The sequence below is a fragment of the Mirounga leonina genome, unplaced genomic scaffold (genome assembly GCF_011800145.1).
Source record: "Mirounga leonina isolate KUSES-001 unplaced genomic scaffold, KU_Mleo_1.0 Mir_180, whole genome shotgun sequence".
Lineage (NCBI taxonomy): Eukaryota > Metazoa > Chordata > Mammalia > Carnivora > Phocidae > Mirounga > Mirounga leonina.
In genome coordinates this window covers 34241877-34253678 of record NW_023270469.1, presented here as the reverse complement: position 1 = coordinate 34253678, position 11802 = coordinate 34241877, and the positions used below count along the sequence as shown (strand labels likewise).

General features: G+C 42.8%; 1 long non-coding RNA gene across 1 annotated transcript; it reads left to right on the top strand.

Moving 5' to 3' along the window:
- Window positions 1-707: 707 nt before the first annotated feature.
- LOC118023809 lies at window positions 708-11463 on the top strand. Its single transcript, XR_004682899.1, has 2 exons — window positions 708-2214; window positions 6876-11463. It is a non-coding gene; the product is annotated as an uncharacterized LOC118023809 (long non-coding RNA).
- The last annotated feature ends 339 nt before the right edge of the window (window positions 11464-11802 follow it).

Genomic DNA, 11802 nt, shown 5'->3' with positions numbered 1-11802 from the left:
GGTGGATAAACTCCCCACCTTCCTCACTCTGAGCAGGATGACTCTGAGGCATGTCCACACAGAAGGTCCCCAGCAGAGCTGAGCCCCATTTGTTCACAGAGGTAATCCACTCATTAATGTGCCCTTACACTTTCCCTTTCCCTCACCATGCTTCCTGGGATCTTCTCTCAAATTATCTACTTGAACCAAAACTCTTGTCTCAAGGACTGCTTCTGGGAAAACCCTAACGGAGAGCATGGCTGAACTATAATGCACAAAGGGCAAATGATGGCAGTGGAGGTCAGATAGCTGTGCAGAGCAGATCATGCAGGACTTTGTTGACTGTGCTAAGAACTTGGACTTTAAGCTTGTGGGAGCTTTTGAAGAGCTTAAGTAGGGGAGAGATATTACATGATCTGTTTATAACTCAAAAGCTCCTCAGGTTGCAATTTGTTTAATGGATTGGATAGAGCAGGAGGAGAAGCAGGGGACCAGTTGGTAAGCTGTTTGCAGCAGTCCAGGGAGGAGCTGGAGGTAGCTAAGGGATGGTGGTACAGATAGAGACACATGCATAAGTTTGAGATCCATTTTGGAGGATAAACCAGTAAGACTGGATGGTAGATGGACTATGAGGGGGGGCAAAAGAGAGTCAAAGATGACACCTTGATTACCTGATTCCCAGTGTCGATTGAGGGAGCCGGGGGTGGGGGGCGGGGATTTTTGCCACAAAAGGCACTCAAGAAGTCAATGATTAGAAAGAGCTTCTCTTCTTTGATAGTTCCCCCAATTTAACTAAGCCATGCTAGCTGATCCAGGAATCCACAGCATGCAGTAAATAAATATAAAATGTATGTATCTGGGTAGAATCTCTGAGACAAGATTAAAACCACCATTACAGCCTCAAGGAGAAGCCGTTCCCTCTATTTCACCAAGCACGGGAGCATTAAACTTAACAGGCTAAAAAATGAAGTGCAGGACCAGCCCAGTGACCACAACAGCTACTGACAAGCTCACACTGAGAGCATGCCCTCAGAGTGAAACGGGAGACACGGGAGAGGTAGAGAAGGCACCTGGGACAGGGCCCCGAGCTGCAATAGCCAGGGCTGCCAAACCATCCTCAAGGCCACCTGGAAATGCACACGTACATTTTCCAAGATCTGACTGCAGTGGGAGGGAGTAGAGACCTGGGACCATATTCTATTCAGACTGTGACCTCTGCTGCACAGGACATCTGGAACAAACACAAACCAACAGTACCCTTGTTTCAACAAACAGACCAAGACTTATGTGCCCCAAATGAGGGTTTCTTTAGAAAGTGGTCTCCTTGGGAGACCCTAAGATAATAGGTTTCCACAGTCAGAGATGTCCAAAGTTAGCATGGGCTGCCCCAAGGTGCAAAGAGCATCTGGCCACTGGATGGGACAAGTATTTGGCAGCATTTTGAGAGGGACTCTGATGGAAATGTCTGATTCCAGTCCTGAAATTCAAACTGCTTTCATATTCCCAGTTGATGACACTCACAAAGCAACCAGTTTCCATACATTCTATGGCACTTGGATTTAACCACAATTATGATATCTGGATTTATACTTTGCTTTGTTCACCAGATTGATGTCTATCTATCTATCATCTATCTATCTATCTATCACCTATCTATCTATCTATCTATCTATCTATCTATCTATCTATCTATCATCTATCTATCTATCTATATCTATCATCTATTAACTACCTTTTCAGTGATGTTTGATTCTTACCAAAACCAAAATCATATTCATCATAAAGCCTGACCACCAATGAACATTGTTCAAAACAAAATATAGAGATTATGAACTCATGCTCTAGAATTAGATTAATGGAGTTCAAATCCCAGCTCTGTTCCTTACTTGCTGTTCAGTCTTGGGCAAGTTAGTTAGCTACTCTGTACTTCAGTTTCTTAATCTGTAGAAGGGGAAATATCTCAGCGCTGTTATGAAGATTAACTGCATTAATACACCTAAAGCCTTAGAGTAGCACCTGGTCAGCCTTCAGGTCTTGGTTAAGGGTCTGTGATTATGATTGTTGTATGTTTGGGGTCTGAAGGTGTATCCTGAGGAATAACTCGGTGGAGTCTGAGCCAGTGCAGCATCCCCACCTGGAGGGGTGTGCATCCTCAGCTCTGGGTGTTCCTACCAGATGAACCTTCTAGATGCTCCTTTTGATGGCCTGTGACCCCACAGCTCAGTGATTTCCCAGGTAAGTGTCATCTATACTCTGCTGATCTGCATGCACAGACCTTTTGGCACCTGCTGGTGAAGTTGGGACAGAGATGGGGAGGGCTTTGAAAGATACTTTATTTTTTATTATTTTTTTAAAGATTTTATTTATTTATTTGACAGAGAAATAGAGAGAGAGCACAAGTAGGCAGAGTGGCAGGCAGAGGGAGAGGGAGAAGCAGGCTCTCCGATGAGCAGGGAGCCCCATGCGGGGCTTGATCCCAGGACTCTGGGATCATGACCTGAGCCGAAGGCAGCCGCTTAACCGACTGAGCCACCCAGGTGTCCCGAAAGATACTTTAAATGTTTTCTGTCACTTTATAAATAGTATTTCCATTGGTTTTGAGAAGGTTACAAGAGGAAAGTATATTCTTCATGGCAAAATTGCAAAATCTCAAAATGAACAAAGAAGAAAATAAAACCACCTGTATCCCACCACCTATAGATAATTATGTTCAACAGTGTATGTAAGCCTCCTATTGTTTTTATGGGGTCATTAGTAGCTGTAATTATTAAATATTAACAATGCATTTTATTAACCTATGTTTCTCTTACTCTGATCTCATCTTATCCTTACCACAACCTTGTGAGGCGGGTAATCATTTTTGTCATTTTATAGGTAAGAAGATTGAGGTTCAGAGAAATGTGACTTGCTCAAGGTTAAACACTGCTTCATAAACTGCCTTTTCCCTTTAACGATGTATTGTAAGCATTTCCCCATGTAGTTAAATATACTTCTACAACATGATTCAAAATTTTAAATATTTAATTTTGTTACCAAGGAATACATTCACATGGTTAAAAAGAATACAAAAAGACTTACAGTGAAGAGCCTTCTTTCATTCCTGTACCCTATCTGACTATTCCTCTCACCAGTAACTGTCGTTCATTTCTTGGGTCTTCCACCAGAATCTCTTTATGATTATATAAGGAGATATGCATATATGTTTTTATTTTTCTGCAAAAGGTTGCACACTATAAATGTTGTTCCTATCTGGGAGAACTCTCTATATCAAGTATACAGAGAACTTTTTCATTTCTTTTTTGCCACTCTACAGTAATCCATTACTGAATATAAATATGCCACAATTTATTTAACCAGTCAGTATTGATGGACATTTGAATGTTTTTTCAGTATTGTCTTTCAAATAATGCTAAAAGAATAACATTGCAAATGAGTCATTTTTCACTTTTTAAAGGCTGCCTAGTATTCCTGCTGAGTGACATGACACAATTTACTTAACCAATCTACTATGGATGGATGTTTAGGTTGTTTCTGGGTTTCCCTTTGATAAATAATGTCCCACTAATAGGGAGCAGCCTCTATTCAGCTCCATCAACTATGTCTATGCTGGAATGTGGGTTCTGAGGTACCAGATCTGATTATTTTCAAGAGAAGCTAAAAATCCAGATTTTATTTGGTGAAATAGCCATTTTAAAATGTTGCCAATTAGGTAAATTTTTTAAAGATTTTATTTATTTGACAGAGAGAGAGAGAGTGAGAGAGCACAATCAGGGGGAGCTGCAGGCAGAGGGAGAAACAGACTCCCCGCTGAGCAAGGAGCCCAATGTGGGACTCAATCCCAGGACCCTGAGATCATGACCTGAGCTGAAGGCAGACCTGACCCACCCAGGTGCCCCGCCAATTAAGTAAAAATTAAAGAAAGAAAACCGCTTTCCAGGTCAAACAAAGCATAGCTAGTGGCCTTTTAGGCCTGTGGCCTCAATTTAAAGACTTTGGGCTAACAGAATGAGCCTTGGAGCCAGATGAAACTAGGTCCAAATCCCAGCTCCTTTTCTTACCCACTATGTGACATCAGGAAGGTAATCTAAGCTCTCCAGTCCTCAATTTCCTCCTTTATAAGTGGGGACAATGATAGATTACACTACATGGGACGGTAGTAAGGTGTATTTAGTACATAGCAAGCAATCAATAAGCAGTGGATATCATTATTATTGCTGCTGCTGATTACCTCCTACCTGTCAGCCTGGAGCCTGGATTTGTGGATAGAACTGGTAATGTGGAGCTCTGAGAATAGCAGTTGGTAGTTATGATTGAGTTGATTTGAAATCCTCTGAAGGTTTTGCTGTGAGGATGAATGTTATGGCCATCTTTGAGACCAACAGAGAATAACTGAAGTCATGAGGGTGGGTCCTTGATCCTTCCAGGTTAATGTCCTTATAAAAAGAGACATCAGAGATCTCGATCCTTCTCTCTTCACCATGCAAGCACATAGCAAGAAGGCAGTCATCTGCAAGCCAGGAAGAGAGCTCTCACTAGGAATTAAGTCCTGCTGGAACCTGTCTTGGACTTCCCAGCCTCCAGAACTGTGAGATACTATTATTATCATCCCATTTTATAGATGAGAGCACTGAGGTTTATAGAAGAGGGAACTTGTTCAAGGCCACAGAGCTGTAAGTAGTAGAGCTAGGGTTCAAATCCAAGATGTTCCAAATCCCTGCTCCATATATTGGCAGACAGATCACACAGCTAGTAAGGGGTGTGGCCACTTTGATTCCAGATCCATTGCATGAGCTTGTCTTTCCAAGACTTCTCACCTATAAAAAGGATGATCCTTCCCTCTCAAGGGAATCATGGCAGTGACTCATAACTGAGAAAGGTTAGAACCAGTGATTTAGAGTTATCTTTCCAAGCCACATGCAAACCCCTCTAAACCTCCGTGGAAAGAGCATCATTACATCTCTCCTTCGTGCTTATAGAAGAATCTCAAGGAGAAAACCTGTTTCCTTATTGCGCTCTTCCTTGCGCGCGCTCTCTCTCTAAGAAGAAAAGAATTTCCTCTCCAATAGTGAAACTAGATGAGCATGTTAAGCCCTGAATAGAAGATTATTAACACAGTCTACAGTCAGCCTTCCAGCTCACAATCTAATTAGTTGGAAGAGGCCCCTTAGGGTCTGCATCAGAGAAATCTTCTAAGGCCCCAGAATGTCATCTAATGAGAAAAGATGGAACCATAGAAGGAGAGGGAGAAACTTGTGTTTGTGTGTCTGTGGGAGGGAGGAGAGGTTCCAGCTCCTGTGTATACCTCAATAATCACTTCCATGGGTACCTCCAGCCAGAAAACTAAAAAATGTAATCACACAGCTCTCAGCTAGCACAGCCTGGATGGTTGTCGCCCTGGAGCCTGGTATAGAGGACACCTCCTAGGATTTTCCGGAGAGAGGAAGATTGGTTTTCTTTAGAGCTACTGTGAGCCCCAGGTAGCCAGCCTCTTCTTACTATTATAATAGACCAGAGAGGAAGAAACAGACTAAAAATAGCCCATGATTGTGTTAGGGAGTCCTCTCACATTTGGAGAGTCATAACTGATCTGTGAAAGGGGATAGGCAGGTCAATCAAGTATTCTCTGAGTCACTGCTCTGTGCTCTGAGAACAGCAGGGAGCAGAGCTTGTCCTTGAGGACTCTACAATTATGTTGTTCAGACCAATCTCTCAACCATTCATTCACTCAGCAAATATTGAGTGAGCATCTCCTCTCAGGCAGGCACCGTATTAGGCGCTGGGATATGGAATTGAATAAGCCCTTATATTCTGGAACTAGAAACAAATAACACAAGAAATACTAATGAGATAATCACAGAATATAAGAAGTATGCCACATGGGAAAATAAAGCAGTGTTTTGTAGGACAGAGAGTGGACTAGGTTGGGTGGCATGCTACTCAGATCATTCCTTTCAGGGATAAGCATCCAGCACTTCTGGGCTCTGTGGTTCCAGGGCAGGGTGTGGGGGGGTGGTGCTGCCAACAAGGAGCCATAGCAAGAATCACATATACCTTAAGCTATGGCACCACCTGGTCACTTCAGGCTCCTGGCAATTGCCTCTGATTATCATCAAGAAGTAGGCTGCTACTGCACAATGGGAGCAGGGAAGAATGTATTGGTCACCCAGATGATCTATGGCAGCCTTTCTTGCCTGATTTATTAGTAAATGGGTAAATGAAGCAGTCATGGCCCAAGAAGGCCATGGTGACATAGCTCAGGCCCCTCACCAGGTACGCCATGAACCGGCATGCTTGTTTTAAAGGGTGGGGAATCCAGAATGAGTAGGACTGGGGGAAGATCCTGAGGGCAGCCATGGTGGTGGGGGCTGGATTTATTCCACTAATTTTCTTCTTGTGGGTTTGCCCAGAAAAAGAGCTCAAGAATCTCCAAAGAGTTGTTCACAGAAGGGAGCAAACAAAGAAGTAGATCTCAGTAGCACAAGGAGTGGAGTATAGCACATGACATGATGGTCCTGCAAAATATCCCCCTTCAGGATACTGGCACTCATTTTCCCCGTTACTGGGACTGTTGTTGGCTGACAGCTCTGAGCTGAATCACTCTCTGAGAACTGCCTTCCATGAGAGGGTCGCCTTTCCTAAGGCAATGTCCCCTTCACATGAGCAGCCTGCACCTAGAGACTGGCCAGTGTAGGGGTACAAGGCCCAGCCCCCTTGAGTCAGAGGAGGGCAGATCTAAAGGGCCACCTCCACTCAGGGCTCCCAGTTGGATCAATTCAGTTTTTGTTGTGAATTTATGTCAGCTTAACCCTTCACTCTGCTCACTGTCGTTTCTTTCACACTCCCTTCTCCTGCGCCTCCCCTGCAAAATGCTGGTCCTGTAAACTTTCTGCCAACAGGTCTCTTTCCTGGAGAATTCAACTCAAGACAGTGAATGACTGATGGAAGGAGAATTGATTTATATAGTGTTGTCAAGAGAAGACCTCTCTGAAAGGGTAATGTTTAAGCTGAGTTCTGAATGATGGGAGGACCCAGCTGTGAGAATACACTTGGGGAAAGTATCTCAGGAATAGGGGATGATTAGTATAAAGTCTGTGAGGTGGGAACAATCTTGGTGTATTAAAGGCCTGTGAGGCTCAAGGGTAGTGAAGGGGAAGGAAAGTAGAATAAATGGAGAGAGAGAGGATGACAAGGCCAGGTCTTGCAGGGTCTTATAGGCTGCAGTGAAGAGTCTGAGTTTTATTCTAAGGGTGATGAGAAGTCATTGGAGGGGATCAAGCAGAGGAATGAAAGGATCCAATTTACATTTTAAAAAGATCACTCTGGCTACCGTGAATTCAATTTCATCAGGGAGACAAGACTAACTGACACGGAAAATTAGAGAATAACCTCAAAGCAATATGATTCTGTGGCAATAAAGAGCAGGCATCAGACTCTTTGACATGAGTATATCTCATGTTCATTGACTATTTGTTTAATAATAATAATAGTTAAGGATCTATCATATGCCAGACACTGTACTAGGATCTGGGATACAACAAATAAACAAATAATAGTCTGGACCTCATGGAGCTTGTATTCATACTGATAAACTTTAATAAAGTGCTCAAATGGATGGCATGGATTTTAGGCAAGTCATTGGAAACTACATAGAAGGGAAAGACTTCATGGAGAAGTTGGGACTGGATTAAGTGGGGAAATAAGAAGGGAGCATCCATGACAGAGAGAAGAGATTGTAAGAACAGTAATATGGCAGTAGTGGTGAGCATGGTAAGAGTGACAGTGTTACCATCAATTGAGTACTTACTGCATGCCAGAGAATTTTGCATTTTTTATGTTGTATAATCTTTAGGGACACCGTAAAAATAAATGTTATTTCTCTTTCATTTTATAGGTGATAAAACTGAGGCTTATGGAAATATCTTGTTCAAGGTCACATACCTTGAAGGAGTTGGATCTGGATTTAATTCCATGTCTGCCTGATTCTAAAACTGAATCTCATGCCCCTAAGGGCATCTTGGTTGGGCAGAAGTGGTGCTCTGGCTGTTTAACCTTGTCCCTCTTTCCCAGGACAAGTTCTGTGGCAAGACTTCTTGTCTGCTGTTGTGTGGACATGGCTCTGGGTTCAGTCTTTACTTCTTTGCCTATGACTCTATCTTTACCACTGTCCCATCTGTCATTCAGCAGAGATTGCTAAATGGTCACACTATCAATAGTTTTCTCTTCTTTATGGCACATGGTTTAAGGATTTCCAGCATCCTTTATAGTTACATGTGGTCATATGACTGAATTCTAGCCAATGGAGCATGAGTGGGAACGGTGTGTGCCACTTCCATGTCTGGCCCCAAATCTCTCATGCACAGTCTCCACTTGTTTCTTTTTTTGGGTGTCTTAGAAGCCTCTGTTGAAAATGTCAGGGCCACTCAGCCTGTGTCTTTGAATAACTGAGAAGAGCTCAATCCTTGACCTGAATCTACCTTGGGCTGTTATATGGACTGTGATGTTTTATTTTTCAGAAATAGAATATAGTGCTTATTTCTTTTATTTAGTATAAATATAATTCTATTGCACTGAATCATTACATGATTGAATCTATTTATTCATTTAGCCAGGCCCACACTAGCTCATACACCTACTTTCTGTCATGACTCCTGAGGATCCAAATCTCCTCTCAAACATCATTCCAGACTTTGTTCAAGGTTTCTGGTAAAGCCAATGATAATTTGGACCATTCTAATAAAAATGAGCTAAGTCCCAAGGAGTCTATGATCAAAATCAAGGAGTGAATGAATGAAAGCTTTGTGTTTGTTCTGGTTATAGTGGTAACACGTCGCAGGAGAAAGGTCATGGTAGAAGGAAGATATAAAGACAGAAGGAAGAGATCTGGAGGAAAAAAAGAAGAGAGAACAGAGCTATGAGAGAGAAAATAGGGAAGAAAGGAGAATAAAGGGGGAGGGGAATAGGAGAGGATACAGAGAAGAAAAGAGTAAATAAAAAAGTCTGAGGGGGCAGGATTAAAAGTTCTAAGATGATAAGTCTTTCCTGGCATGACTTCCCCAGGACCTCATCACACTCAACCTTGGTATTAAATGATGCTTCTTTCCTGGTCTGGGACTGTATATCTTGTCCATTGCCCTGTCACGCCCTCACATGGGCACATACTATGAATAGATGTGGTATTGTGCTCAGCAACCTTCGGTTCTCTGTCAAACCTGGGATTAGCCCCCAATCAAGCTCTTAAGGACACAGAATTTCCTCCTGGCATGTGGAAGAGAAGAGGGATAAAGGTTACATCAACAGGAGACAACCTTGGCTTCAGAGCTCTAGATTGCAGTGGCTGGGAGTTAATTAGGCTTGGTGGTTTTTCTACTCTCCACCGCTCCATCCTCTTTCTCCTGACTAATTAGTTTGAGAATGGGTTCCAAAGAAAATTAGTGATTCTCAGGACTGGTCAATGGGGTAATGGGTGGTTGAAATACTTTTGCCTTCTCCGGGCTTTTAGAAGTCAGAATCTTTGTCAGAACTCTGGACAGCTCCAGACCTGCCTTGTGGGAGGGCCACAGGCGAGGCCATGGAGGTGGCTTTAGTAACATGAGTCCTAGAAACTCCTGGATAGCTGGTTCCTACCGCCTGCCACCTTATTTAATTATGCAATGATCAGCAACCTTCACATTTTAATTAGGGAGTCACTGTAATGAAGCCATCCTGTTTCTACGGGGGCAGGCCCGTTCATTCTTTCATCGCTCCGGAAGGGTCTTTGGCACTAATTGGCTGTTTGGTAGCTGGATCTTGACAGTGTGAGGTAGGTAGTGATCCCCTTGCTTTCCTTCTAATGCATTCTCTGGTCTCATTGCCCTCCTCCTCTTTGATTTGCCTAATTAGTGCTAATAATTTAAAAGCTGCATGGCCCTCTTTTGATCCTGCTGTCGACGGCAGACAGAGCCATTCCATTAGCAGGTATTAAATAGTGCTAATATGTGGTGACACACGGTTGGAGCTGGCTTGCACACAGTTCCAGGCTGGGACCTCGGGGCTGACTTTGACACATGCGTGCGCACACGCCTGCGTGTGCACACACACACACACACACACACCTCATCCACTTTATTCCTGGAGAAAAGTCATTCTAGGCTGCAGCAGCTTAGAGTGCTGTGTCTTAATAACTGTTTGAGGCCCCCTTTATTGTGGGCTGGCATTGAAAACCACATGATTTATTCCACATTTCAGAATTTTAATGATTAATTCATGAATGTATCTGCAAGAATGCCAAGGTCTCCAAAATAATGAAAGGCTTTTTTTTTCCCTAAAGTTGTTTGTTTTCATTTCAAATCAAAGCAATCTGTCTTGAGCATTCATTTCACTCCCCCTTCACTCCCTTCACCCTGAAAAGGAAAAAAAAAAAAAAAAAGCGGAGCTCATTTCATTGGGGTCTTGATAACATTTTGACAAGGAATAGAATTCATTTACATTTATCAAAATAAACAGATGAGTCTTCCATCTTCTCTCTGTTGAGCTGACACACACGGGTCTCACCTCCAACAGGCATCAATGAGCTCGAGGTCATGTGCAGCAATTCAACCTGTGTGTTCCCAAATATTTGAGGACTTTTGTGGCAATGTAAAGGGGTGCTCATACCGAAGGATCCCAGATGAGCTGTCTGCAGAACCTTCCCCAGGCCCTGGGAAGGCAGACATTGCGGCTCTCAGTCTGGCCTGGGCTTGTAAACCATAAACTATCTCTTACTTATTTAAAGGCTGTAGGATTCCATGGTTAAGAATATTGGTTTTGGAATTAGGTTGACTGGGTTCTGATTCTAGCTTCATCTACTTTACTTTCCCACAAGGGGTGTGACTTTAGGCAAGTTACTTAAAATAATAGCAGCTAGATCATAGAGCTTTTAGGAGAGTTAAATGAGATAATACATACAAAGTGCTTGACACTGCACCTGGCATATAATAAGTGCTCCAAAATATTAGGAATAACAATGATGCTGATGACAATGACAATGATGATGGCGATTGAATAACCTGAGGTTCTTTTGTCGAGCCTTTTCTATGCAAGAGAAGATGGCAAGTCAGTTGCTGTAAAGTCCAGATAAACTCTGATGTTTTGGAGCACTGAAGTTAATTTTAATTAAAAAAAATCATGCTGTTAAGACCATTACTGAGAGACTACCTCATTTTTAAGGATCTGTTATATTTTCCTAGCGTAGTCCCATTATCTTAATGCTTGTGTTTTATGGACTTAGACACAAGCAAAATAGTCTGAAATTGTGCTAGAGTGGGAAATCAGAACAAGGGCCTGATTCTACATGAGGAAACAGCTCTGCAGTCATTGCATCCTGGGCCAAAGCAGACTGACCCTCTGGACCTGGGTCTCTGCACAAGGGTCTGGGTGTGTGGGAATCACAGTAAAGAGTGGCATTCAGGATCCTTAGTGTTACCAAAAGTGTTCTCTTTGTATCCCTATTAGGTTTTTAGAAATTAATGAATTTTATTTCTTATAGCATTCAAGTTTACAGCAAAATTGAGTACAAAGTACTAAGAGTTTCCATATACCTCATGTCCCTACACATGTATTACACCCTGTGCCAGAGTGGTACCTTGTTAGAATTGACACGACATTATCACCCAGAGTTCACAGTTTATATGAGGGTTCACTCTTGGTGTTGTGAGATGGTGTAGGCTTGTAAGCCCCTTGCAGGCCAGGGTCATTTGAGGACTGCAGTGAGGTTAAGGTCGGCCAGGCAGGCCTAGGCCAGGAGGAGAAAATGTTCTCTTCCCCTTATCTCATGTTGCAAGTCCTAAATGCCTGGATCAGCAGGAA